The sequence below is a fragment of the Hordeum vulgare genome, chromosome 6H (genome assembly GCF_904849725.1).
Source record: "Hordeum vulgare subsp. vulgare chromosome 6H, MorexV3_pseudomolecules_assembly, whole genome shotgun sequence".
Lineage (NCBI taxonomy): Eukaryota > Viridiplantae > Streptophyta > Magnoliopsida > Poales > Poaceae > Hordeum > Hordeum vulgare.
In genome coordinates, this window is record NC_058523.1 from 139,397,433 (window position 1) to 139,420,378 (window position 22,946).

The 22,946-nt window shown below is 41.5% G+C and overlaps 1 pseudogene; it reads left to right on the forward strand.

Moving 5' to 3' along the window:
• Positions 1 to 18,363: 18,363 nt before the first annotated feature.
• Positions 18,364 to 22,737, forward strand: LOC123402011 (annotated as a pseudogene).
• The last annotated feature ends 209 nt before the right edge of the window (positions 22,738 to 22,946 follow it).

A 22,946-nucleotide genomic window follows, 5' to 3' on the forward strand; every position in this document is an offset into this window, starting at 1 on the left:
GAGGTGACGAAGAGCTCGCCGTAAAAGGTTACGTCGATGCAAGCTTTGACACAGATCCGGACGACTCTAAGTCGCAGACCGGATACGTATTTATTCTTAATGGGGGTGCGGTAAGCTGGTGCAGTTCCAAGCAGAGCGTCGTAGCAGATTCTACATGTGAAGCGGAGTACATGGCTGCCTCGGAGGCGGCTAAGGAGGGTGTCTGGATGAAGCAGTTCATGACTGATCTTGGAGTGGTGCCAAGCGCACTAAATCCAATAACCTTGTTCTGTGACAACACGGGTGCCATTGCCCTAGCAAAGGAACCACGATTTCACAAGAAGTCCAGACACATCAAACGACGCTTCAACCTCATCCGCGACTACGTCAAAGGGGAGGACGTAAATATATGCAAAGTGCACACGGATCTGAATGTAGCAGACCCGCTGACTAAACCTCTTCCACGGGAAAGCATGATCAACACCAGAACTGTACGGGTGTTAGATTTATTACAATGTAATTCGCATGATGATGTGAGGGCTAGATTATTGACTCTAGTGCAAGTGGGAGACTGTTGGAATTATGCCCTAGAGGCAATAATAAATATAGTTATTATTATAATTCCTGTATCAAGATAATCGTTTATTATCCATGCTATAATTGTATTGAATGAAGACTTATATACATGTGTCGATACATAGAGAAAACACTGTCCCTAGCAAGCCTCTAGTTGGCTAGCCAGTTGATCAAAGATAGTCAGGGTCTTCTGATTATAAACAAGGTGTTGTTGCTTGATAACTGGATCACGTCATTAGTAGAATCACGTGATGGACTAGACCCAAACTAATAAGACGTAGCATGTTGATCGTGTCATTTTGTTGCTACTGTTTTCTGCGTGTCAAGTATTTGTTCCTATGACCATGAGATCATATAACTCACTGACACCGGAGGAATACTTTGTGTGTATCAAACGTCGCAACGTAACTGGGTGACTATAAAGATGCTCTACAGGTATCTCCGAAGGTGTTCATTGAGTTAGTATGGATCGAGACTGGGATTTGTCACTCCGTGTGACGGAGAGGTATCTCGGGGCCCACTCGGTAATACAACATCACGCACAAGCCTTGCAAGCAATGTGACTTAGTGTAAGTTGCGGGATCTTGTATTATGAAACGAGTAAAGAGACTTGCCGGTAAACGAGATTGAAATAGGTATGCGGATACTGACGATCGAATCTCGGGCAAGTAACATACCGAAGGACAAAGGGAATGACATACGGGATTATATGAATCCTTGGCACTGAGGATCAAACAATAAGATCTTCGTAGAATATGTAGGATCCAATATGGGCATCCAGGGCCCGCTATTGGATATTGATCGAGGAGTCTCTCGGGTCATGTCTACATAGTTCTCGAACCCGCAGGGTCTGCACACTTAAGGTTCGACGTTGTTTTATGCGTATTTGAGTTATATGGTTGGTTACCGAATGTTGTTCGGAGTCCCGGATGAGATCACGGACGTCACGAGGGTTTCCGGAATGGTCCGGAAACGAATATTGATATATAGGATGACGTCATTTGATTACCGGAAGGTTTTTGGAGTTACCGGGAATGTACCGGGAATGACGAATGGGTTCCGGGTGTTCACCGGGTGGGCAACCCACCCCGGGGAAGCGCATAGGCCTTGGGGGTGGCGCACCAGCCCTTAGTGGGCTGGTGGGACAGCCCAAGAAGGCCCTATGCGCCATAGGAAGAAAATCAAAGAGAAAAAAAAGAGGAGGTGGGAAAAGGGGGAAGGACTCCTCCTTCCAAACCTAGTTGGACTCGGTTTGGAAGGGGAGGTTTCCCCCCTTTGGCTCGGCCGAACCCCTTGGGGGTCCTTGGACCCCAAGGCAAGGCTCCCCCTCTTCCCCCTATATATACGGAGGTTTTAGGGCTGATTTTACACAACTTTTCCACAGCAGCCCGACCACATATCTCCATGGTTTTACCTCTAGATCGCGTTTCTACGGAGCTCGGGCGGAGCCCTGCTGAGATAAGAGCATCACCAACCTTCGGAGCACCGTCACGCTGTCGGAGAACTCATCTGCCTCTCCATCTCTCTTGCTGGATCAAGAAGGCCGAGATCATCGTTGAGCTGTACGTGTGCTGAACGCGGAGGTGCCGTCCGTTCGGCACTAGATCGTGGGACTGATCGCGGGATGGTTCGCGGGGCGGATCGAGGGACGTGAGGATGTTCCACTACATCAACCGCGTTCACTAACGCTTGTGCTGTGCGATCTACAAGGGTACGTAGATCGAATATCCCCTCTCGTAGATGGACATCACCATGATAGGTCTTCGTGCGTGTAGAAATTTTTTTTGTTTCCCATGCAACGTTCCCTAACACCGTTCTGGTGCCCTGTCGGCGGGGGGATTCGGACACGGAGTGCTTCTTCATCAACACCATTGCCTCTCCGATGATGCGTGAGTAGTTCACCACAGACCTTCGGGTCCATAGCTAGTAGCTAGATGGCTTCTTCTCTCTCTTGGATCTTCAATACAAAGTTCTCCATGATCTTCATGGAGATCTATCCGATGTAACTTTCTTTTGCGGTGTGTTCGTAGAGATCCTATGAATTGTGGATTTATGATCAGATTATCTATGAATATTATTTGAGTCTCCTCTGATCTCTTATATGCATGATTTCGTATACTTGTAATTCTCTTCGAGTTATGGGTTTCGTTTGGCCAACTTGATCTATAATTCCTGCAATGGGAGAAGTGCTTTGTTTTGGGTTCATACCACACGGTGTCCTCACCTAATGACAGAAGGGGTAGCGAGGCACGCATCATGTTGTTGCCATCAAGGGTAAAAAGATGGTGTTTATATCGTATTGCATGAATTTATCCCTCTACATCATGTCATCTTGCTTAAGGCGTTACTCTGTTTGTTATGAACTCAATACACTAGATGCATGCTGGATAGCAGTTGATGTGTGGAATAATAGTAGTAGATGCAGAAAGTATCGGTCTACTTGTCTCGAACGTGATGCCTATATGTATGATCATTGCCTTAGATATCGTCATGACTTTGCGCGATTCTATCAATTGCTCGACAGTAATTCGTTCACCCACCGTAATACTTGCTATCATGAGAGAAGTCTCTAGTGAAAACTATGGCCCCCGGGTCTACTTCACATCCTATATTCAGATCTACAAAATTACTTTGATGCACTTTTCACCTTCAGATCTCAACTTGCAAATAATCGTGAAGGGATTGACAACCCCTTTATAGTGTTGGGTGCAAGTTTGTTTGTTTTTGCGCACGTACATTGGTGCCTCATCTTGATACACCTATTGGATTGATACTTGGTTCTCAAACTGAGGGAAATACTTATCCCTACTTTGCTCCATCACCCTTTCCTCTTCAAGGATAAACCAACGCAAGCTCAAGAGGTAGCAAGAAGGATTTCTGGTGCCGTTGCCGGGGAGTATTCAAAGTGAAGCATATCCAAGTAACTATCGCAAACTCGTCTCTTGCATTTACATTGTTTGCCTTTTGCCTCTCGTTTTCCTCTCCCCCACTTCTGAAAAAAATTACAAAAATATTTGCCTTTTTTGTTCGCCCTTTTCTTTCGCTTGCTTTTTGTTCGCTTGTGTGCTTGTCTGCTTGCTGAGTCACCATGTATGAAAACAACAAATTGTGTGACTTCTCGAATACTAATAATAATGATTTTATTAGTACTCCGATTGCTCCCGCCACTAGTGCGGAATCATATGAAATCAATGCTTCCTTGTGGAATCTTGTTATGAAAGAGCAATTTTCCGGCCTTCCTAGTGAAGATGTCGCATCCCATCTTAATACCTTCATTGAGCTATGCGATATGCAAAAGAAGAAATATGTGGATAATGATATGATTAAATTGAAGCTATTTCCGTTCTCATTATGAGATCAAGAAAAAACTTGGTTTTCATCTTTACCCAAAAATAGTATTGATTCTTGGAACAAGTGTAAAGATGCCTTTATCTCCAAGTATTTTCCACCGGCTAAGATTATCTCTCTCCATAATGATATCATGAATTTTAAGCAACTAGATCATGAACATGTTGCAAATCTTGGGAGAGAATGAAATTGATGATTAGAAATTGTCCCGCTCATGGCCTGAGTCTTTGGATGATTATACAAATCTTCTATGCTGCTCTGAATTTTGCTTCTAGAAATATCTTGGATTCCGCCTCTGGTGGAACTTCCATGGAAATCACACTAGGAGAATCCGCTGAACTCCTAGGTAATATCATGACAAACTATTCTCAATGGCACACTCAAAGGTCACCTACTAGTAAAAAAGTGCATGCTATAGAAGAAATTAACTCTTTGAGTGCTAAGGTGGATGAGTTAATGAAGTTGTTTGCTAGTAAAGGTGCTCCTCTAGATCCAAATGATATGCCTTTGTCTTCCTTGATTGAGAATATCAATGAAAGCTTGGATGTTAATTTTGTTGGTAGGAATAATTTTGGCAACAACAATGCTTATAGAGGTAACTTTAATCCTAGGCCTTTTCCTAGTAATCCCTCTAATAACTTTGGCAATTCCTACAACAATGCTCATGTAAATTACAATAAATTACCCTCTCATCTTGAGATTAATATTAAAGAGTTTATCAACTCGCAAAATATTTTCAATGCATCCATAGAAGAATAAATGCTTAAAATTTATGACTTGGCTAGGACCATTGATAGAATGTCTCTTGATATTGATGCTTTGAAATTGCGATGTGCTCCTCCCAAGATTAATATGGATGAAACTTTTAAATCTATGCGTGTTTCCATGAATGAGAGTAAAGAAAGAACCGCCCAAATTCGTGCTAGACATGAATGGCTTAAAAAGGCATGTTCTCGTGATGAGAATCACGAAGATCTTAAAGTGCTTGGTGTAACTCCTATTGAATCCTTGTTTTCTAATGACAATCCTAAATATGATGGGGCTGGATATGAATCCACTTTGGTTAAAAAATGCCCCAATGATTCGGAGTCCACTTATCTTGATGCTAAAAACACTGAAAGTGGAGTAGAGGATATCAAAACTTTGAGTAGTGATGAAATTACTACTTTGGATTTCAAGGAATTCAATTATGATAGTTGCTCTTTGATTGAATGTATTTCCTTTGTGCAATCCATGTTAAACTCTCCACATGCTTATAGCCAAAATAAGGCCTTTACCGATCATGTCGTTGATGCTATGATGAAATCTCTTGAAGTGAAACTTGAGTTGGAGATATCTATTCCTAAAAAACGTCATGATGAGTGGGAACCTACTATCAAAATCAAGATTAAAAACTATGAATGCAATGCTTTGTGTGATTTGGGTGCTAGTGTTTCCGCTATTCCAAAGTCCTTATGTGATGTTCTAGGCTTCAATGAGACTGATGAGTGCTCTCTTAATTTGCATCTTGCGGATTCTACTATTAAGAAACCTATGGGAAGGATCAATGATGTTCTTATTATTGCAAATAGGAACTATGTGCCCGTAGATTTCATTGTGCTTGATATTGATTGCAATCCTACATGTCCCATCATTCTTGGTAGACCTTTCCTTAGGACTATCGGTGATGTCATCGATATGAAGGAAGGGAATATTAGATTTCAATTTCCTTTAAAGAAGGGCATGGAACACTTTCCTAGAAAGAAAATAAGATTGCCATATGAATCCATGATCAGGGCTACTTATGGTTTGAGCACTAAAGACGACGATACTTGATTCTATCGCCTTATGCCTAGCTAAGGGCGTTAAACAATAGCGCTTGTTGGGAGGTGATACGTCTCCAAAGTATCTATAATTTTTTATGGTTTCATGCTATTATCTTGTAAAACTTTGGATGTTTTGTATGCCTTTTATATCTTTTTTGGGACTAACTTATTAACTCAGTGCCAAGTGCCAGTTCTTGTTTTTTCTGTGTGTTTGACCCTTTTCACAGGAGATTTTTAAACGGAGTCCAAACGGAATAAAATCTGCGGAATGATTTTTTCCATAACAGAAGACGCACGGGAGACTTGGGAACCAAGGCACGGAACCTCCGAGGAGGTCACAAGCCCACCAGTCCTGGCCTAGGGGGGCGGGCCTACCAGACTTGTGAGATCCTTGTGGCTCCCCTGCCCTAGGTTTTCCGCCTATATATTCCCTAAAATCCCAGAAAAAATGAGGAGATCATCGAAAACACTTTTCCGCCGCCACAAGCTTCTGTCTCCGTAAGATCCCATCTGGGGCACGTTCTGGTGCCCTGTCGGAGGGGGGATTCAGATACGGAGGGCTTCTTCATCAACGCCATGACCTCCCCGATGATGCGTTAGTAGTTCACCATAGACCTACGGGTCCATAGCTAGTAGCTAGATGGCTTCTTCTCTCTCTTGGATCTTCAATACAAAGTTCTCCATGATCTTCATGGAGATCTATCCGATGTAATCTTCTTTTGCGGTGTGTTTGTCGAGATCCGATGAATTGTGGATTTTTGATCAGATTATCTATGAATCTTAGTTGAGTTTCTTCTGATCGCTCTTATGCATGATTTCATATCCTTGTATTTCTCTTCGAGTTATGGGTTTTGTTTGGCCAACTATATCTATGATTCTTACAATGGGAGAAGTGCTTGGTTTTGGGTTCATACCGTGCGGTGACCTCACTCAGTGACAGAAGGGGTAGCGAGGCACGTATCGTGTTGTTGCCATCAAGGGTAAAAAGATGGGGTTTTCATCATTGGTTTGAGATTATCCATCTATATCATGTCATCTTGCCTAAGGCGTTACTCTGTTCCTCATGAACTCAATACAGTAGATGCATGCTGGATAGCGGTCGATGTGTGGAGTAATAGTAGTAGATGCAGAAAGTATCGGTCTACTTGTCTCGGACGTGATGCCTATATGTATCATCATTTCCTTAGATATCGTCATGACTTTGCGCGGTTCTATCAATTGCTCGACAGTAATTTGTTCACCCACCATAATACTATTTTGAGAGAAGCCTCTAGTGAACACTATGGCCTGCGGGTCTACTCCACACTATATTTTCAGCCTTACACTTTTACTTCGTTGCACTTTCCGCCTTCAGATCTCACTTCGCAATCAATCTTGAAGGGATTGACAACCCCTTTTATAGCGTTGGGTGCAAGACCTTTTGTGTTTGTGCAGGTACTCTGGACTTGACGAGATTGTCCTACTGGATTGATACCTTGGTTCTCAAACTGAGGGAAATACTTACTGCTCCTATGCTGCATCGCCCTTTCCTCTTCAAGGAAAAACCAATGCAAGCTCAAGAGACGACATAAGGATTTCTGGCACCATTGCCAGGGAAGGACTTTTGTTGCCGTAGCAGAAGAATTTCTGGCGCCGTTGCCGGGGAGGATCAAGTCAAGAACTCATCCAAGTAAGTGTCGCAAACTCATCTCTTGCATTTACTTTGTTTGCCAATTGCCTCTCAATTTCCTCTCCCCCACTTCACCAATATTTGTCTTTTTCGTTTGTCCTTTTCTTCGTTTTCCTTTTTTGTTCGCCCTTTTCTCCCGCTTGCTCTTTGTTCGCTTGTGTGCTATGTGCCTTCATTATGCTTGCATATTCGCTTGCTGAAAATCTAGTGATATGGATCCTCACCCACTTGCTAATCTCTTTAAGAGATCCACTTATGTGGAACCAATTGCTAGTGAGTTGGGTGCACTTGACTTTCTCTATGGAGTTTTGCTTGAGATGCGTGAATCTGAAAATCGTGATGAAGAAATTTATGAAAGGATTCACGAGGTCTCGTTGAATGAAAATCATGATTGCAATGATTTCATTATAAATTCTATTAATGACAATCATGCTAAAAATATGCAAAACCCTAAGCTTGGGGGTGCTAGTTTTGCTATGTCCACTACTTGTTGCAATGATATTTGCAATAATATTGAAAGTGGGTTTGGAGAAGTCATGACTTTAGTTGATGATAATCCCACTATTTTTGAAGAGCGTCAACTTTGCTTGCATGTGGATCGTGAAAAGAATATCCTTTGTGATAGCTATTTTGTTGAATTTGATTATGATCCCACATGTAATTGCTATGAGAGAGGAAAATATTGTGGTAGAAACTTTCATGTTACCAAATTACCTCTCGTTATGTGGAGATTGCTATTGTCTCTTTCTTCTTCCTTGCATATGGCAACTATTGGTTGTCTTGACAATCTATTTTCCTATAAAATGCATATGCATAGGAAGTATGTTAGACTTAGATGTGATTTTCACAAGCTTTATGATGCTCTCATTGTGCTTCAATTCTTGTCTTTTGTGTGAGCATCATTGAATTATCAATGCCTAGCTAAGGGCGTTAAACAATAGCGCTTGTTGGGAGGCAACCCAATGAATTTATCTTATTCTTTCTATTTTCTTGCGTCCACACCATCATAATTCTGTTATGGTTGTGTATTTTGTGTTTCCTTTTGTGTTTGAGACAAGCAAAACCTTTATGACTAGTCTTGGTGATGGTTGTTTAATCCTGCTGGAAAAAGATAGAAACTTTTCGCTCACGAGATGATTTTTCATTTTTATTCAGAACGAGCTTTTGAGTTGATTCTTTTTGCTGCTGGTTGATATGCCTGTTTCCTAGGCAGTCGTAAGTTTTCAAAATTTTTGAGATAACATAAGTATACGAAGTATACAGATTGCTACAGACTGGTCTGTTTTTGACAGATTCTGTTTTGTTGAGTTGGTTGCTTGTTTTGATGAAACTATGGATAGTATTGGTGGGTACTAGCCATGGGAAAGTGAGAATGCAGTAACCTAACACCAATATAGATAGAATTCAAGTTTGCTATAGTACCTAAAGTGGTGGTAGTTTGTTTTCTTGTGCTAATGTTATCACGAGTTTCTGTTTTAGTTTTGTGTTGTGAAATTTTGGTTGATGTTCTCATGGACAAAGAGATAAGGAGTGGAAAGATCTCAAGCTTGGTGATGCCCAAGGCATCCCAAGCCAAATTCAAAGACACCAAAAATCCTAAGCTTGGGATGCCCCGGGAAGGCATCCCGTCTTTCGTCTTCAATCCATCGGTAACATTTCTTGGGGCTATATTTTTATTCACCACATGATATGTGTTTTGGTTGGAGCATCTTGTATATTAGGATTCTTTTCTTTTTGTTGTGTCACAATCATCCTTGCTGCGCACCTTTTGAGAGAGACATGCACTCATCGTGATTTTGCTAGAATGCTCATCGTGCTTCACTTATATCTTTTGAGCTAGATAATTTTGCTCTATGTGCTTCACTTAGATCTTTTAGAGCATGGCGGTGCGTGACTTGGTAGTTGGCTTATGCTATGAAAGTAGTCCCAAAGGTGATAGGTACCCAAAGAGGATACAAAAACCTCCATCTTCATGTGCATTGAGTAGAAAGAGAAGTCTTGATTCCTCTCAATTAGTTTTGAGACATGGATTTGGTAATATTAAGAGTTATGTTAGTAGGGTGTTGTGAATCTAGAAATACTTGTGTTGAAGTTAGTGATTCCCGTAGCATGCACGTATGGTGAACCGCTATGTTAGGAAGTTGGAGCATAATTGATCTATTGATTGTCATCCTTTGTGTTGAGGTCGGGATCGCGCGATGGTTAACACCTACCAGCCCTTCCCCTAGGAGTATGCATTTAGCACTTTGTTTTGATTACTTATAAAAACTTTCGCAACAAGTATGTGAGTTCTTCATGACTAATGTGAGTCCATGGTATAGATGCACTTTCACCTTCCACCATTGCTATCATGTCTAGTATCGTGCAATTCTCGCCGGTGCACAAACCCACCATATGCCTTCCTCAAAACAGCCACCATACCTACCTACTATGGCATTTTCATAGCCATTCCGAGATATATTGCCATGCAACTCCCACCGTTCCGTCTCATGACTTGTGTCTTTACTCTCATATTGCCATTGCATGATCGTAAGATAGCTCGCGAGATGTTTCAACGTCATACGCCAAGCTAGATGGTTGCACATCCCGGTACACTTGCGGAGGCATTTCGTATAGAGTCATCATCGTTCTAAGCTTTGAGCTGTGAGTAAATAAAAGTGTGATCATCATCATTATTGGAGCATTGTCCCATGTGAGGAAATAAAGAAAAGAAGTGTCCAAAGATGCCCACCAAAGAAATGAAAAAAGAGAGGCCAAAGAGCCCAAAACAAAAAAAAGAGAAAAAGAGAGAAGGGACAATGCTAATATCTTTTTCCAGACTTGTCCTTCAAAATAGCACCATGTTATTTATGATAGAGAGTCTCTTGTTTTGTCACTTCCATATACTAGCGGGAATTTTCATTATATAACTTCGCTTGTATATTCCAATGATGGGCTTCCTCAAAATTGCCCTAGGTCTTTGTGAGCAAGCAACTTGGGTGCACACCCACTAGTTTTCTTTTTGAGGTTTCACACACTTATAGCTCTAGTGCATCCGTTGCATGGCAATCCCTACTCATTCACATTGATATCTATCGATGGGCATCTCCATAACCCATTGATACGCCGAGTCGATGTGGCCATCTCCTCCTTTTTGCCTCACAACCTCCACCACACTCTATTCCACCTATAGTGCTATATCCATGGCTCACGCTCATGTATTGCGTGAGAGTTGAAAAATTTGAGAAAGTAAGAGTGTGAAACAAATTACTTGGCCAATACCGGGGTTGTGCATGATTTAAATTCGTTGTGTGGGGATGATGGAGCATAGCTAGACTATATGATTTTGTAGGAATAACTTTCTTTGGCCTTGTTATTTCAAAAGTTCATGATTACTTTGCTAGTATGCTTAAAGTATTATTGTTTTCATGTCACTAGTAAAATATTGGTTTGAATCTTATGGATCTGAATATTCATGCCACAAGAAATAAGTTACAAAGAACAGATATGATAGGTAGCATGCCACATCAAAAATTCGGTCTTTATCACTTCCCTACTCGAGGACAAGCAAGAGTTAAGCTTGGGGATGCTTGATACGTCTCCAACGTAACTATACTTTTTGATGGTTCCATGCTATTATCATGTCAACTTTGGATGTTTTATATGCATGATTACGCTATTTTTGGGACTAACTTATTAACTCAATGCCAAGTGCCAGTTTTTGTTTTTTCCGTGTTTTTGACCTTTTTCAGAGAAGAATATTAAACGGAGTCCAAACGGAATAAAACCTCCGGGGTGATTTTTTCCATAACAGAAGATATGCAGGGGACTTGAGAACCAAGGCACGAGACCTCGTGGGAGGTCACAAGCCCCCTAGCCGCGGCCTGGGGGGCGCACCTGGCAGGCTTGTAGGCCCCACGTGGCTCCTTTGCCCTACCTCTTTCACCTTTAAATTCTCTAAAAATCTAAAACCAAAGAAGGGAGCCACGAAAATACTTTTCCGCCACCGCAAGCGTCTGTCTCCGCAAGATCCCATCTGAGGACCGTTCTGGTGCCCTGTCGGAGGGGGGATTCAGACACGGAGTGCTTCTTCATCAACACCATTGCCTCTCCGATGATGCGTGAGTAGTTCACCACAGACCTTCGGGTCCATAGCTAGTAGCTAGATGGCTTCTTCTCTCTCTTGGATCTTCAATACAAAGTTCTCCATGATCTTCATGGAGATCTATCTGATGTAACTTTCTTTTGCGGTGTGTTTGTCGAGATCCGATGAATTGTGGATTTATGATCAGGTTATCTATGAATATTCTTTGAGTCTCCTATGTTCTCTTATATGCATGATTTCGTATCCTTGTAATTCTGTTCAAGCTATGGGTTTCGTTTGGCCAACTTGATCTATAATTCTTGCAATGGGAGAAGTGCTCGGTTTTGGGTTCATACCGTGCGGTGTCCTCACCTAGTGACAGAAGGGCTAGCGAGGCACGCATCGTGTTGTTGCCATCAAGGGTAAAAAGATGGGGTTTATATTATATTGCATGAATTTATCCCTCTACATGATGTCATCTTGCTTAAGGCGTTACTATGTTTGTTATGAACTCAATACACTAGATGCATGCTGGATAGCGGTCGATGTATGGAGTAATAGTAGTAGATGCAGAAAGTATCGGTCTACTTGTCTCGGACGTGATGCCTATATGTATGATCATTGCATTAGATATCGTCATGACTTTGCGCGATTCTATCAATTGCTCGACAGTAATTCGTTCACCCACCGTAATACTTGCTATCATGAGAGAAGCCTCTACTGAACACTATGGCCCCCGGTTCTACTTTACATCCTATATTCAGATCTACAAAATTACTTTGTTGCACTTTTCACTTTCAGATCTCACCTTGCAAATAAGCGTGAAGGGATTGACAACCCCTTTATAGCGTTGGGTGCAATTTTGTTTGTTTTTGCGTAGGTACATTGGTGCCTCATCTTGATACTCCTACTCGATTGATACCTTGGTTCTCAAACTAAGGGAAATACTTATCGCTACTTTGCTGCATCACCCTTTCCTCTTCAAGGGAAAAACAAACGCAAGCTCAAGAGGTAGCAGGGTTCATTCCTTGTTACTCTGCTGCAAAAGGTTGGTTGTCAGGAGGGTAGTCATACCCTGTAACAGTGTTAGCTTCAGCGTCTACTGGAGGGAAGAAGGGGAAGAAACAATAAATAAAGGCAGACAGATGCATCACGATGCATGCAATGGCAATATGCAGTGCTAGGCATGTGCTAACGTAGTACTACATGTCATCGATGGAGTGGGAAAATATCTGACAATATTTCCCAGGTCTCTAGCTACTATGAGACAGGTGATCCTAATGCCAAAATGTCAATGTTCGTTATGCCACGGGCATGTGACACACGAACACACAACGTATTCGGATTCGTTGGATTTTTTAATCAACTTTCATATATAAAATATTTTCATCCGACTTATAAATTATTTTATATGATTTTCCAAAAAAAAATTATGATTTTCTTAAATTAACAGAATTAATCTAATTCAAATTATCCAAAACAGTATATGCTAAGTGTACCCAGGTTTGTACCGAGTCAGCCCACATATTGGCTGAATGGTGGCCCCTATTGACTTGGGTCAATGATACGTCTCAAACGTATTTATAATTTTTGATGGTTTCATGTTGTTATCTTGTCATCTTTGGATGTTTTATGTACCTTCTTATATCTTTTTCGGGACTAACTTATTAATTTAGTGCCAAGTGCCAGTTCCTATTTTTTCTGTGTTTTTGGCCCTTTTCAGATCTGATTTTGGAACGGAGTCCAAACGGAATAAAATCCCCGAAATGATTTTTCCCGAACAGAAGAAGATCAGGGGGCCCGTGGGCCAAGCCAGGAGGGCTACAGGGAGCCCACAAGCCCCCACTCCGCCACCAGGGGGGAGGCGGCGGTGGGCAGGCTTGTGGCCTCCCTGGTGCCCCCTGACCTAGAGCTTGCGCCTATATATTCCCTAAAAATTAGTAAAAAAATCAGGGGAGCCTCGAAAATACTTTTTCGCCGCCGCAAGCTTCTGTTTCCGCGAGATCTCATCTGGAGACCCTTCCCGGCGCCCTGCCGGAGGGGACTTTGGAGTTGGAGGGCTTCTTCATCATCATCATCGCCTCTCCAATGACTCGTGAATAGTTCACTTCCGACCTACGTGTCCATAGTTAGTATCTAGATGGCTCCTTCTCTCTCTTGGATCTTCAATACAAAGTTCTCCATGATCTTCATGGAGATCTATCCGATGTAATCTTCTTTGGCGGTGTGTTTGTCGAGATCCGATGAATTGTGGATTTGTGATCAGATTATCTATGATATATATTTGAGTCTTTGCTGATTTGTTATATGCATGATTTGATATCCTTGTATGTCTCTCCGAGTCTTGGGTTTTGTTTGGCCAACTAGATCTATGATTCTTGCAATGGGAGAAGTGCTTGGTTTTGGGTTCTTACCATGTGGTGACCTTTCCAAGTGACAGTAGGGGCAACAAGGCACACATTGAGTAGTTGCCATCAAGGGTAACAAGGTGGGCTCTGTCGTTGATATGAGATTGTCCATCTACATCATGTCATCTTGCTTAAGGCGTTACTTTGTTCTTTTGGACTTAATACACTAGATGCATGCTGGATAGCGGTCGACGTGTGGAGTAATAGTAGTAGATGCAGAAAGTATCGGTCCACTTGTTTTGGACGTGATGCCTATAGATATAATCATTGCCTTAGATGACTTCACAACTTTGCGCGGTTCTATCAATTGCTCGACAGTAATTTGTTCACCCACCGTCTACTTGCTTTCATGAGAGAAGCCACTAGTAAACACTACGGCCCCCGGGTCTATTCACATCTATCGTTTACACCTCCGCTTTTACTTTGCTTTGTTACTTTGTTGCTTTCAGTTCTCACTTTGCGAACAATCTATAAGGGATTGACAACCCCTTCATAGCATTGGGAGCAGGTTCTTTGTTTTTGTGCACGCACTTGTGATACTCCTTCACTAGATCGATACCTTGGTTCTCAAAACTGAGGGAAATACTTACCACCGCTGCACTACATCACCCTTTCCGCTTCGAGGGAACACCAACGCAAGGCTCCAAGGCCACGGGGAAATCCTTGGCATATTTGCCTAGGAAGTCCATAAAGGCGTAGCCGTAGCAGAATGATTCCTGGTGCCGTTGCTAAGGAGAATCAAGACAAGAACAGTATCCCGTTAGCACGTGTTTCTGGCGCCGTTGGAAGGTCTTTTGTTGCAGTAGCAGAAGTATTTCTGGTGCCGTTGCCGGGGAAGGAGAGATCTATCCAAGTAGGTCTCACAAACTCGTCTCCTGCATTTACTTTTTTGCTAGTTGCCTCTCGTTTTACTCTCCCCCACTTCACATTTGCCGTTTTCGTTTGCCGTTCTCCTTTGCCATTTTCTTTTGCTTTTTGCGTTTCCCTTTCGCCCGCCTGCTCTTAGGTTTGTTCGTGAGAGACCTTTCCTCATGGCCAAACCAAACTATTTCAGAAAATTGGAGGAGATTGAAACTAATGTCAAAGGTTTCATCTCTTCACAGTTTGACCAAATAGTTACCTCCGTAGGGAATTAAAAGAGAAAAATTCCTTTTTGGTCTGTTTGAATAAAGAGGTTGATGATATGGCCAATGATTTCCTTGCACTTAATTCGCAGCTTGCTCATCTTGAAAAATTGGTGGGCCAAATTTCTGACAAGCACGCTACCTTAGTCAATAAGATGGCAGCTAAACCTGAAATTTTTGAGGCAAATCACGAGATCTTAAAGTGCTTGGTGTGTCTCCTCTTGAATCTTTGTTTTCGCGTGTCAAACCTATAGATGGAGGGGCTGGATATAAATCCACTTTGGTTGAAAAACACCCCAATGATTCGGAGTCCACCTATCTTGATGATAAAGGTGTGGAGAGTGGAGTAGAAGAAATCAAAATTTTGGGTAGTAATGAAACTCCCAGTTTGGATTTCAAGGAATTCAATTATGATAATTGCTCCTTGTTTGAATGCATTTCCTTGATGCAATCCATTGCAAACTCTCCACACGCGTATAGCCAAAGCAAAGCCTTTACCGCACATATCGTAGATGCTATGATAAAACCTCTTGAAGAGAATCTAGAACTAGAAGTATCTATACCTAGAAATCTTCATGATGAGTGGGAACCTACTATCAAAATCAAGATCAACAACTATGAGTGCAATGCTTTGTGTGATTTGGGTGCTAGTGTTTCCGTGATTCCAAAGTCTTTATTTGATATTCTTGGTTTTCATGAGATTGAAGAGTGTTCTCTTAATTTGCATCTTGCAGATTATACTATCATGAAACCCATGGGAGGATCGATGATGTTCTTATTGTTGCAAATAAGAACTATGTACCCGTGGATTTCATAGTACTTGACATAGATTGCAATCCTTCATGTCCCATTATTTTTGGTAGACCTTTCCTAAGGACTATTGGTGCTATCATCGATATGAAGGAAGGGAATATTAGATTTAAATTTACTTTAAATAAGGTCATGGAGCACTTTCCTAGAAAGAAAATAAGATTGCCTTATGAATCTATGATGAGGGCTACTTATGGTTTGAGCACCAAAGATGACTATACGTGAGTCCATCACCTTTCGCCTAGCTAAGGGCGTTAAACAAAAGCGCTTGTTGGGAGGCAACCCAACGAATCTATCCTTTTTCTTTCTATTTTGTGTTTTCCACAATTTCATAATTATGTTATGATTGTGTTTTTTGTGTTTCTTTTTGCGTTTGTGCCAAGCAAAACCGTTATGATCAGTATTGGGGATGATCGTTTGGTCATGCTCGAAAAAACAGAAACTTTTTTCTCACGAAAAGAATTTTCATTTTTTTTATGTAAGAGATTTTGAGTTGATTCTTTTTACTGCTGATTTCTACGCAAATTCTTCACACTGTCGTAATTGTTCAGAATTGTTGGAGTACAGACTGGTCTGCTGTTAACAGATTCTGTTTTTGTTGTGTTGGTTGCTTATTTTGATGAAACTATGGATAGTATCGGGGGGTATTAGCCATGGAAGATTGAAAATACAGTAACCCAACATCAGCACAAGTAGAATCTAACTTTTCTACAGTACCTAAGGAAGTGGTGGTTTGCTTTCTCATACTAATGTTATCACGAGTTTCTGTTTAAGTTTCGTGTTGTGAAGTTTTCAAGTTTTGGGTGAAGTTCTTATGGACAAAGAGATAAAGAGTGGCAAGATCTCAATCTTGGGGATGCCCAAGGCACCCCAAGATATTCAAGGATGCCGTAAAATCCTAAGCTTGGGGATGCCCCGGGAAGGCATCCCCTCTCTCGTCTTCAATCCATCGGTAACGTTACTTGGGGCTATATTTTTATTCACCACATGTTATGTGTTTTTGCTTGGAGTGTCTTGTATCGTAGGAGTCTTTTATTTTTTTTGTGTCACAATCAGCCTTGCTGCACACCTAGAGAGAGAGACATGCACTCACCATGATTTTTTCGATCTTCACTTACATCATTTGGTAGACAATTCAGCTCACATGTGCTTCACTTATATCTTTTGAGCTAGATACTTTTGCTCTATGTGCTTCACTTATATCTTTTAGAGCACAGCGGTGCGTGGCTTGGTAGTTGATCTATGATTTGAAAGTAGTCTCAAAAGGGGTAGTTATCCAAAGGGATACGAAAACTTCCACCTTCATGTGCATTGAATAGTTAGAGAAGTTTGATTCATCTCAATTAGTTTTGAGTTGTGGTTATGGTAATATTGAAGTTATGCTAGTAAGGTGTTGTGGATCTAGAAATACTTGTGTTGAAGTTAGTGATTCCCGTAGCATACACGTATGGTGAACCGCTATGTGATGAAATCTGAGCATGATTAGTCTATTGATTGTCATCCTTTGCGTGGCGGTCGGGATCGCGCGATGGTTTATACCTACCAACCCTTCCCCTAGGAGTATGCGTTGAATGCTTTGTTTCGATTACTAATAGAACTTTTGCAACAAGTATATGAGTTCTTCATGACTAATGTTGAGTCCATGGTTTAGATGCACTTTCACCTTCCACCATCACTATCTTCTTAGTGTCGTGCAACTTTCACCGGTGCATAAAACCACCATTAGCCTCCCTCAAAACAGCCACCATACCTACCTACTATGGATTTTTCAAAGTCATTCCGAGATATATTGCCATGCAACTACCACCATGACATGTGCCACCACTTCTAGATTGCCATTGCATGATCGTAAGATAGCTAGCATGATGTTTCCATTAATGTCTATGCCATGCTAGATCATTGTCACGGTACACTACCGAAGGCATTCCATATAGAGTCCACTACAAGAAATAAGCTCATACATGATGTTTTTAAGACGTCGTTGATAAATTCGTCATAAATCTATGACGATTTCATCCGAGATTGTCATAAACCATTTGAGGGTATCAAATCTACATATAAATTACGACGATGTGAGTCAAAAATGTCGTAACCGCATAAGATGAGATCGTCATAACTTTTACGACGATTGTAAAAATGTCGTAACATGTTCTAACTATATTGACATGTCACTCGTGGGTCCATTCTATCCCACCTCCAGTTCAATTTTGCAACAAATATTTGGTAGGTTCTTTAAAAAAAACTAAATTTTGCCACTCGAAAAATAATTAAAAATAGCTAGAAAGATCAGAAATGCATACAAATTGGTCCTCATCCGTAAAATATGGTCTAACTTTAGTAAAAATTTGTGTGATGTCCTTTTGAAAAACATTTTTGATAGATGATTCACAAAAATCTTTTATTTTTAGTACCTATAAATAATTTTAAATCATTAATTTTCCGAACCAATCAAAACCCTTCCCACGGATCGATGATATGGCGCCCATCCATCCATCCATCCATCTCTCCTTCCCACATCCATCCATCCATCTATCTACAGAAAAAAAACTGAAAAAGAGATAACCCCACCCACAGCCAAACCCTAACTCAGATCCTCCCATCCCACCCTTTCTCCCTCGTCCCCATCTCCTTGCTACCGCCACCGCCACATCCTCCCCGTCCCTGCCCCCTCCCGATCCACACCTCCTCTCCTTCCTAAGGTCATCAGGTGCAGGTCGCGTCCGCGCTCTCCGTGCCGATCCTCTCGGCGCTGCTCGCCAGGGCAGTCGCGCTCGTCTTCCTCGTCGAGTACCTACACCACAAGCACGCCGACATCGCGCACGTGCCCCCCTCCGTCGTCGCCGCCGCACCGGACCTGCCCAAGCAGGTCCGCCCCGCCCATGTTCAGATCCTACCCTCTGCTCCTCGTCGCGGGCCTCCTCACCGCGCTGCTCCTAGCGGCGGCCGCCACCTTCGGGCCGTAGCCGGGGGCGCCGTGTGACCCCACTCTCCTGGCGATGCAGGACGCGCTCTTCTACGCCCCCGACATGCCCACCACGCAGTGCTGCGAGCCCGTCGTCGCCGCCGTCGACCTCGGGGGCGGCGTCCCCTGCCTCTGCCGCGTCGCGGCCGAGCCGCAGCTGGTCATGGCCGGCCTCAACGCCAGCCACCTCCTCAAGCTCTACACCTCCTGTGGCGGTCTCTAGGACGGCGCCCGCCTTGCCGCCGCTTGCGAAGGTACGCGCCCACCACCGTCTTCCTCTCTGATTATATAGATAGATAGACCTGCGAGTTATTTCTTGTCTCTGTGCTGCATCTAGTGCATAATCCTCTTTCGTTATTTTAATTGTTTTGTGCTAGGAAACTATTAGGCAATAACTGTTCTATCATACAAGATGTTACAGCATGTGCTGAACAATATTAACTTCATGCAGCTAAACATTCGTGAAAAGGCGAGGCAGATAAAGCCTTTTCTCCGAGTATTGAAATATTCATCAGGGGCGGTACTTGAGGTTTGTTTCGTATATACTGTAAAATCTTCCCAGCTAATACTTCTCCAGTTTGTAACAGGAGTTACAACATTGGCTTGTCTAGTGGCATTAATTATGTTTAAGCTTTCACCTACGTAGATATGGTGTTGTCAACCAGATGGAGTAACTGTTGGATTTGTGTAGTTTTATTGGCTAATGCTGCATATGCTCTTCTATATTTCGATCATTGTCTACCTCATGAATCATCATATGTGCGTAACATACCCACTATCTGCATTTTATATGCACCGTCAGCCGATCAGATAAAGGATTTTCACTACCTTCTGTTGTGGTATTTTTCCTCTGCTTTTCAGTCTTCTGTTAGAAACTTAACCTGATCCTTTTGTTTCAGCCAGCCAAACTTTACAAGTTGAAACATCTTACGAAGGTTGAGGTTATTTCAAGTGACCCTAGTGGTTGCACATTTGTTCTGGTATAGTTCCCCTTGCATTCTTCTTCTGTTGGTAGTTAAAGAAGCTATTTGTCATATCCACTTCTAACCATTTAATAAACTGCACTGTGGGGGTTTCATAACCTTAGGAATCAGGCTGTTGCTCCTCCACAATGGACGATGCGAAACATTGATGATATGTTGTTCCCTAGAAAGTCTTCTTTGTGGTGTTAGATCTGCTACTTTTGGTTAGCCTGTTTTCCTTCCTTTTTTTACATGTTTTTGAAGTCTACATATTCATCAAAACGATAATGACGTTCTCTTACATGATGTTTACTCTCCTTTAGATTGTTTTTTTTTTGCAAAAAACATTTTGTATCTTCTCTCCGCTCTATTTGCCCAACAAATATGTATAAGAAAATCAACTGTGCACATGTAGTGGCTGCTTTGCTTTCTATTGTCATTTTGCGTTCTTCAAAAGATATTTTGCATGTTGTTTTCACTGTGCTGTATTGCTTTGGCTTGGGCTCATGTTTTATGAAAATGGCTGGAGCACTGCCTTATAACTAAAAAAGGGAGATTAACTAGAAATAACATTTTGAAGCTAGCCAGTCCTTTAGCAGATATGGAGTAGCAAATTAGTTCTATGTATATGTATTACATAAAACTAAATGTAACAGACTAACACAAATCTGTTTGATGGTAAAGTTAACGTAGATCACATTGATGTGGTGACCTGAGAGACCTTTGACAATTGTTTGTTTATTTATTTTGCAGAAATCGTCTACTTTTTTGTATCTTGAACATCTGCAAGGAGATACTTAGTTATCTTCCAAAAGTTGTTGGAATTGATATTGTGGAGTTAGCTCTTTGGGCAAAGGTGCATATAGAAACTTTGTCTCCCATTACAGAGACCTGCTTTTGACCTTCCCCATACCTCCCACCCCCCTCCATCTTAACTAAATTACTACAAGTGGACTAATTTTTTCGACAAGCTACCGATCGGTTTATATACAGATTAAGTGAGTCCAATTGCACGTTGGCTTGATATTTTGAATTATCTTTTTTTAGGAAAATACAGTGACACTGGATAACCAAGAGAATAACAAAGAAGGGCAAGAAACATCTGTTGCTACTCAGACTGAGAGGAAAGTAACGGCAAAAGTTACTGTGGAAAATGATCTCGTGTCTCAAGCAAAGGATGAGGAGGACATGGAGACACTTCTTGACATGTAAGAAATGACCATATTACTAGCTATTTCTTGCTGTATTAGTATTACTTCTTTTAGCGATATTTTCTCGTCGGCTTAATTTATGCTCTTGAAAGCTGCATATCTAATACTCCCTACGATCCAAAATAAGTGTAGTTTTGAACTGGGGTTAGTTCAAAACTGTGACACTTATTATGGATCGGCGGTAGTAATTAATTTCTGTTTTGTTAGTTGTATTCTTTTTCAGTTGCTTGTTTTCAACCTAGCATTGCTGGCTTACTTGTTGGCAGCAGATGTTTGACAAATGTAGATAATGCAGGTATGTTATGGGCATTGGTGAAGCTGATGCTTTCTCCGAGAGATTGAAGAAGGAGCTTGTTGCTTTGGAAGCAGCTAATGTCTATCAGTTGGTGGAAAGTGAGCCTTTAATAGAGGAGGTATAACTTCCATTTTTTCCGTATCAAATTATATGCGATGCTAATGGATTTTCTAGGATATCAAACCACGTTGCTGCTGCATGCCACTTTTATTGCTAAAATCATGAGTTGATTCTTTTGTCACACTATTTTATTCCATTGACTGGCAACTGCCTGGATTTGTAGGTTTTGCAGGGTATTGACGCTGCTAGTTCTAACTCGTGTTGCGATTACGATTGTTCTCGTTCTAACTCGTGTTGCGATTACAATTTTAAGTAGTGGATAGCGGGCTCGCTATGGATTTGGGTCGGTATAGCGGATTGCAAATCGCGTATGCTATTGCGGGCGCTATGTCCTCACAATATACTTATAAAAATGTGCAAGATATTAAGCGTGTTTTGTATATTTTTAGAGTTGTCAATAAAAATCGGTTTTAACTTTGCAATTTGTTTGTATAAGCTCTGTGTGACAGTCTCCCTAAGTTACATGCACATAAGATGTTTGCATGGTCAAAGCTGTTGGCTACAGTCTACTAAAAACACTTATGAAACAATTGTGTCCGTATGTATCCAGCCCGATACCTCAATATTTTAATCAAAGAACTTCTCTGTCCGGAAGCATCATGTTAAATTAATCAACTTGTAATGAGATAAGACTTTTCGTGTAGCAACTGTCTTGGTTCTACCTGCAAAAATAATTGTTTTGGTTCTGCACTTTCCATCGTGTACCAAAGTAGCAGTACTTCAGGGTAGCAGCAGAACCAAGGGGAGAGAGAGGTGGGTCATACAATAGCTAGACGGTACTGCATGCGTGAAACACATGCTTGTGGTGGTGTTTAGGGTTCTGTTTGTAGACTTGTTAGGATTTGTACTGTCTATGTTCATCGATTCAAACTGTTGCTTGAATATTAGTTTCCATATCTGCCTTGCCATTTTGCATGAGTTCAACTATTCCTCTTCTGTTAATTCTTATCCTCAGATCCGTTGCCTTGCACCACACTAATGTTTCATCCTTGCACCACACTAATGTTTGAATGAATTGTGAATTGTAGGAGAAGGCTTCCTACTTTACCAATGCTGAGAAGCTCAAGGTCGAGTACACTTCGCGTACACGGATTAGAAGAGCAACATCAGGGAGGGGGTCCGAAGTCTTTGGAATAGTAGTGTAATTGATTGATGATGGATGGTTGCTGTTGTTGGTAGAAATGGTAGAAAGACTTTTAAGAAGCAGTTGTTGCTGGTAGAAATGGTAGCTCTAGTCACATGTAGTGTAGTTCACGTGCTTGGGCTGCCCTATGTTGCTTCATTTTTATGTTAATTAAGTTTGTCAAATGTACCTATTGTCGTGTCGTGGCTTGTTTGAATTCCCTCTTTGTTTCACTTTGTTGCTGGAACAAATAGAAATGAAATCACTGGCTAGTTTGAATTCCCTCTTTGTTTCACTTTGTTGCTGGAACAAATAGAAATGAAATCACTTTCTGGAACAAAAAGTTGCTGAATTCAAAAATGAAAAAAAGCTAAAACTGAAACTGGATCAAATGTATTTGGGCACTAAAAGGCCAGGGCCCAAATTATAATGGTACATAAAAATTTGAAAAAAAATATTAGAAGTGGCTTTAAATAGGCTAAGGCCCAACA